The 6,947-nt window shown below is 54.7% G+C and overlaps 1 pseudogene; it reads right to left on the reverse strand.

Annotated features, from left to right (window-relative positions):
* Positions 1-253: 253 nt before the first annotated feature.
* Positions 254-2,456, reverse strand: LOC112548650 (annotated as a pseudogene).
* Positions 2,457-6,947: the final 4,491 nt, after the last annotated feature.

Raw genomic sequence — 6,947 nt, forward strand, 5'->3', positions numbered from 1 at the left:
GGCTGGTTTACCCCTCACCACTCCCATAAAGTGTTTAGTTTAAATTCAAAGCAATTAAATAACACATCCCCAAAAGTCACATCAAGTTCCAGCCCATCCCCCCAGCAACCAAAACCCCTGAATATCCCCACATGCCCACCCACTCACACCCTCTCCCCCATGCCGGAGGTGTTCTGCAGCCTGCAGGTGGTATGAGGCACCCAGCAGCCCCAGCAGGAAAGTTCAGCACCTACAAACCTCCCAAGATCTCAGTCTAAGAGCCACTCCTGAGTTGAGACCTTCCTGCACCACTCTGCGGACAGTGGGGCAGCAGTTCCACCCCCTCCTTGGTGATGCCATCTGCCCTGCTGTGGTACCCAGGGTACCCGGCACTGCCACGGGGATGCTGCACCATGTAGCGGGCCACGGACCGGCTGTACCTGTTCTTGCTGGCCCAGCACTCATAAATGCCGGCTGTGTGATTCTGTGCAATGAGCACCAGCATCTGGTCGGCCAGCACGGCCACCCCCTCACTGGGGCGCTGCTCTGGGTAGCGCCAGGTATAGTTGGCCAGGGCGGAGAGCTGCAGGCAGGGCAGGAAAATCACCGTGTTTGGTGCCAGGCTCAGAGCTGTGGGGAGGAAGGGAGGGAGGTCACTCATGTCCCTGCCAGTACCCACTGTGGCTCAGTCTAGTGCCCCCAGACCATGGTGCTTGGGAGGGGTCAGGCCAGGAAAGGTGAGCGCCATGTAGACCCAGCATGGCTGGGCCAGAAGGAAAGTGGAATGACTCTGGAGTCTCCCCTGTCAGGCAGGGATGCCCAGTGTGGGGTCCCTGGATGGGTGCCCATGGCGGCTGGGGGTTCACAGGACAGACCCTGGCCACAGCTCCCTGCCAGCCCAGGGGGCCCAATCTTGCTTCCCCCAGCCCTCCCCAGTGCTGGAAGCCCCTGATGCCCTCAATACTGAGCTCAGCACCACGCTGATGTCCATGCCATCCTGGGACCGGCCCATGGCCCTGTCTTTGCCCACAGGGAGCAGACACACATCATCCGGGAAGCCCTTCACCATGTCCTGCAGCCAGTGCCTGGACAAGGAGGGACACATGAGATGCCAGGCAGGGGCCAGGCTGGAGCTGGCCAGGGGGCCCACCTCGGTGGCACTCTAACCACTAGCCCAGGCCATCCCTAAGGCTACTCACATGCCATTAACCCTGGTGCAGGTCTCCTGGCAGGCACGGCTGAGGCTGTCCCACTTTCAGTAGGGGTTGCGAGCTCGGACGCAGTTGGCACAGCTCTGGTACAGGATGCAGTTGGCCACGGGCATTTGTAGGACCCCATGGGAGAAGCCCACATACAGCATACCCTGAGCAAACAGGCATACTGGGGGTCCTCAGCGGGGTCTCCCCCAGGCTGCGCTGGGAAGGAGGTTTGCGGGGGGAGCTCCTACCTTGGTCGGGGAGAGCAGGAGGTTTCTTGTGGCCTTGGGCTCCGGAGGTGCCAGGGACCTGGTGCACCGCAAGGCATGTGTAGGTCACATCCTGCTTCTCTAGCAGTAGGTGCTGGCCCACGGGTTCCACCTTCCTGTCCATGAGGAAATGCTCCTTCATGAAGTTCAAGGTCTTGTCCGATGATGGCCCCACCGAGCACTGTGGAGAGGCAGACAGGCAGGCAATGCCTGGGAGGGAAACTGAGGCCCAGTGAACCCAGGTGGGGGTTGGATGGGTTGGGGGCGGGCTGTACTGATACTGCTGGGCCAGGGCACCATGATCGTCACTGTAGGTGGTCCAGCGCAAGCTCCCTTTATTCATCTCCTTGTACTTGTACTTGCTGTTGAAAACCCCCTTGATCGTGACCTGGCTGAAGGCACACATAGCCGCACCACCCATGGCCCCCATCTCCCGGGGGGGCGGCGGCATCCATGAGCAGAGAGGAGGGTGGGAGCCCTCAAGGTTTTGGGTGAAGGAATGCGATGTTGGGGTTCCTAGCTCCCAACTACTAGATCATGCTCTTAGACCACAGCAAAGGACCCAGGAGTCCCAGGGCCATGTGTGCAGGGCTCTAGCCACTAGACTGTGCTGCTTCGAAGTGCTGGGTGTGCATCCCAGGAGTCCCGGCACCCAGCTCGTACTAGACCCGGGTCACTCTCCCACTTGATCCCGTAGGGTAGCACCCAGGGGTGTGGATGCTGCTGCCTGCCTGAGCCCCATGCCTTCCCTGGGCATATCCTAGTAATTATAGGGGAATGGCTGAGCCCATTATGGGGTGCCCAGGCCTGGAGGCAACCAGGAGGGGACAGAGGGCTGCAACTCAGCCTTGTAATGGGGTTTTGGGGGCTTACCACTGGGAGGAGAAGACCACGTAGAAGTTGGCACTGCCAGGTGGACCACGCTTTAGGGGGAGCACTCAGGCTGGGCACACACCAGCTGCACCTTCAGGAACGTTGTCCACTTCCACTGCAGCACCTTATCACCCCCCATATTGCTCTGCGGGAGAGGGCGGCACCAGGCTCAGTGCCCTGGGACCCCCAATGTGGCACCAGAGCAGGGAGGACCCAGCAGGGATTGCCTGGTAGGAAGCAGGGAAGCCCAGCTCAGCTCCAGGAGACCTGGGTTTTCATCCACCAGTGACAGGGTGTTCCAGCAAGGCCATATAGGGGCCTTTAAAGGCTCTTGGGAGGTGAGTGGGCAGGCCCAGGGAAGGAAACAGGAGCAGGAGAGATGCCAGGGGAGTCATGGGGTGGGGGGTGGGGGGTGTCTGCCTGGGCCTGGCATTGCGCAGGGGTTGCATCCTGCAAGCAGGTGACACTGAGGACAAGGCCCAAGTCCCAGAACCACAGCCTCCCCTGGTTCAGAGGGTGATGAGTGACAGCTGCCGGAAATACAGCCACCTCTGGGGTGGGATGTGCCACCCCCTCTCTGTCTGGGCAGGGCAGGAGCTGCCTGTAGTGGTGGGGGCAGCCCACATGGGGACAACACCACACCAGGTCCTAAGTGAGGGTGCTGTACACGGATGTACATGTGTGCTCACACACATGCATATTCATACACACACACACGCGTCCATGATGCACATGTATGCACACATACATGCACATGTGCGCACGCAAGCACATCCATGCAAGGGGCATCACGGGACATGATGGTCTTCATCTCTCTTCAAAAGGTAAGAGTCTGTTCTCTTACAGGTTGACTGATCTCATACATAGGGCTTTAAACTAGGTTCACTGGGGGACAGGGATGCAGAGGACAAAGAGATCCTAGGATCAGCGAGCCACGAGCCATGCACTGGATCAGCCCAGGTAAGTACTAAGGTGCCTGACAGGCATCAGGAGAGCGGGGTACCAAGGGCACCCAGTGGGGGTCTTAAATGTCTCTATACTAATGCTAGGAGCACGGGGAACAAGCGGGAGGAACTCGCACTCCTGCTTGCAAGCAGTAACTTTGACCTAGCTGAGCTAACTGAAACTTGGTGGGACCCTACCCACGATTGGGCAGTAGGCATTGAGGGCTACAGGTTGTACAGATGTGAAAGAGTGGGGACAAAAGGTGGGGGGGTGTTGCTTTCTATGCTGAGGAGCAATACACATCTTCTGTAATCAAGATGGGATCAGAGGAGGGGCAAAATGAGGTACTGTGGGTCAGAGTACAAGGGGGTTGGGGGGAAAGGGATTTGGTGGTGGGGGTCTACTACAGACTGCCACAGCAGGAGGATGAGCTAGACCTGAAATTCTCCAGGCAGCTCTCAGAGGCTGTACAGTCAAGGGACATGGTTGTCATGGGTGACCTAAACTACCCTGACATCTGCTGCCAGATCTAACTGCTCACATAGATTCTTAACTTGCATACAGGACCGTCACCTAATGCAGGAGGTATACGGTCCCACTAGGGGAAACGCCTTGCTGGACTTGGTGCTAGCTACAGGGGACGACCTGGTGGGAGATCTGCAGGTACAAGGTAACCTAGGGGATAGTGACCATCAGTTGATTTAATTCACTATCCGGCATAGGGTGGGAAAAGTAACCGGCAGGGCACAAGTGCTAGACTTCAGAAAGGCTAACTTCAATGTGCTCAGGAGATTAGTTAGTGAGGCATCAAAGATCAAGAGCATTGGTGAAATGGGAGTCCAGGAAGGGTGGTCATTCCTCACGGGAGCAATCCTTTGGGCGCAGAAGGAGACAAACCTATTCTGCACAAAACGTGGCAGAGGGGCCAAGAAACCCTCTTGGCTGAACAGGGAAATCCAGGAAAGCCTAAGGTCAAAGAAAGAGGCATACAGACTGTGGAAGCAGGAGGTAGCTACCAAGGAGGAATATACCTCTTTGGCTCGCTCTTGCAGGGAGGCAGTCATAAAGGCCAAAGCAGCAATGGAGCTTAGCCTGACAACAAAAATTAAAGACAATAAAAAGTCCTTCTTCAGGTATATGTGGAGCAAAAAGGAGGAGCAAGGTGACATAGAACCCCTACAGGACAGACTAGGACAATTGGTGGTAGATAGGAGGGACAATGCTGAACCCTTCAATGAGTTTTTTGCCTCTGTATTCCTGAACACGGATCAAGACAAATCTCCCAATTGCATTATAGATAGGCACAGGAGGAACAGCAGCCCACCAATGGTCAGCATCAACCTAGTAAAGGGACACTTGGGAGGGGCTGAATATGTTTAAGTCAGCAGGCCCGAATGATCTTCATCCAAGGGTGCTGAAGGAATTCGCCAGTGTCATAGTAGAGCCACTGGCACGGCTGTTTGAGCATTCACAGTGCTTGGGTCAGGTCCCAGAGAACTGGAAAAGGGCCAATGTGGTCCCTATTTTCAAGAGGGGGAGGAAGGAGGATCTGGGTAATTATAGGCTGGTTAGTCTCACCACTATCCTTTGGAAAACTTTTGAAAAAATTATCAAGGATCACATTTGTGGGAGCCCAGCAGGAAAAATAATGCTGAAGGGCAACTAGCACAGGTTCATAGCAGGAAGATCCTGCCTGACAAACCTTGTTTCTTTTTATGACCAGGTCACAAAATGCTTAGATATAGGAGTTGAGGTGGATTTCATCTACTTGGATTTTAAAAGGGCCTTTGATACAGTGTCGTATCCCATTCTTATAAATAGGAGCGTCTGTGACAGATGATTATACGGTCAGATGGGTGGCAAATAGGCTTAAGGGTCACACCCAGAGAGTGGTGGTGGATGGGTTGGTATTGACCTGGAAAGACGTGGGCAGTGGAGTCCTATAAGGCTCAGTCCTTGGACCTTTGCTATTCAATGTCTTCATCAGTGACTTGGATGAGGGCGTGGAGAGCACTCTGTCCAACTTTGCGGGTGACACCAAATTATGGGGGAAAGTAAACACACTAGTGGGAAGGTATTGAATCCAGGAGGACTTGGACAGGTTGGAAAAGTGGGCAGAACAGAATAGGATGCAGTTCAACTAAGACAAGTGCGAAGTGCTGCATCAAAGGAGAAGGAATCACCAACACACCTCTATAGGCTGGGGCATGACCTCAGCAGCACAGTGGCAGAAAGGGATCTCGGAGTCATAGTTGATGCCAAGATGAACATGAGCCATCAATGTGATGAAGCAATCAGTAAAGCTAGCCCACTCTACCATGCATTAGCAGGTGCATCCCAAACAAGTCCAGGGAGGTGACACTTCTCCTCTATGCAGCACTGGTCAGGCCACAGTTGGAGTACTGTATCCAGTTTTGGGCGCCACACTTCAAGAGGGATGTGAACAACCTTGAGAGGGCTCAGAGGAGGGACACTTGTCTGGTTGGGGGCCTGCAGGCAAGGCCCTACGAGGAGAGACTGAGGGACCTGGATCTCTTCAGCCTCTGCAAGAGAAGGCTGAGAGGGGATCTTGTGGCTGTTTACAAATTCATTGCGGGGCAGGGGGCAAGAAATTGGAGATGCTCTGTTTACCAGGGCACCCCTTGGAAAAACCAAGAACAATGGCCACAAACTGGCAGAGAGCAGATTTAGGTTGGACATCAGAAGAACTTCTTCATGGTAAGAATTACCAAATCTGTAATGGGCTTTCAAGGGAGGTGGTGCTTTCCCCTGCCTTGGGGGTCTTCAAGAGGAGGCTGGAGAAGCACCTGGCTGGGATCATATGACCCCAGTGCTATTTCCAGCCGAGGGCAGGGGGTCAGACTTGATGATTTATTGAGGTCCCTTTTGATTCTAACAACTATGAAACTATGACACCATGCACTTGAACACACGTGCACACACACTGGTAGGCACACCTGTACATGATACATGCAAGCATCCACACATGTATGCACACATGTATATACATGCACATGAATGCACACACATGCACGGTGGCAGCGGAGCCAATTTCTGGGAGGGCACCAGCACTCCCCCACGCATCGCTTATGGGTGTTCCCCTTTGATTGATGGGGAAGCTGAGGCATGGGGCACTTGAAACAAATTTGCAGAGGTCTTGGGAACTGGTGGGAAAACAACAGAGAGATCCCAGGATGAGAACATGAGACCACAGCTGACGTCTTGGAAGGAATAATAGGAGAATCAGGCAGAGGTGGCAGATGACAGAACAAGGAGCAATGGGCTCAAGCTGCAGGAAGGAAAGCTGAGGTTGGATATTAGATGAACTCTCTCACTAGGAGGGTGGTGAAGCACTGGATCAGGTTCCCCAGAGGTGGTGGAGTCTCCATCCTTGGAGGTTTTCAAGACCTGGCTAGACAAAGCCTTGGCTGGGTGATGTAGCTGGGGCTGGTCCTGCTTGGAGCAGGGGGTTGGAGTAGATGTGAGCCCCGAGGTCCCTTCCCACCCTCAGTTTCTGTGATTCTGTGTCTCTGATGTTGCCGTGGCCTCCTTTGCTGTGGGGGTCAGGCCTCTGCCTGGGGGCTCCTGAGTGCATTTTAACCAGCTCCTCCCTGGCCTTGTGCAGCAGGGGTCAGACACGGCTGGTCTTGCCGTTGAGCCGGGGCTGGACCAGAGGGAGAAGAGG

This window comes from Alligator sinensis, unplaced genomic scaffold, assembly GCF_000455745.1.
Source record: "Alligator sinensis unplaced genomic scaffold, ASM45574v1 scaffold811_2, whole genome shotgun sequence".
Lineage (NCBI taxonomy): Eukaryota > Metazoa > Chordata > Crocodylia > Alligatoridae > Alligator > Alligator sinensis.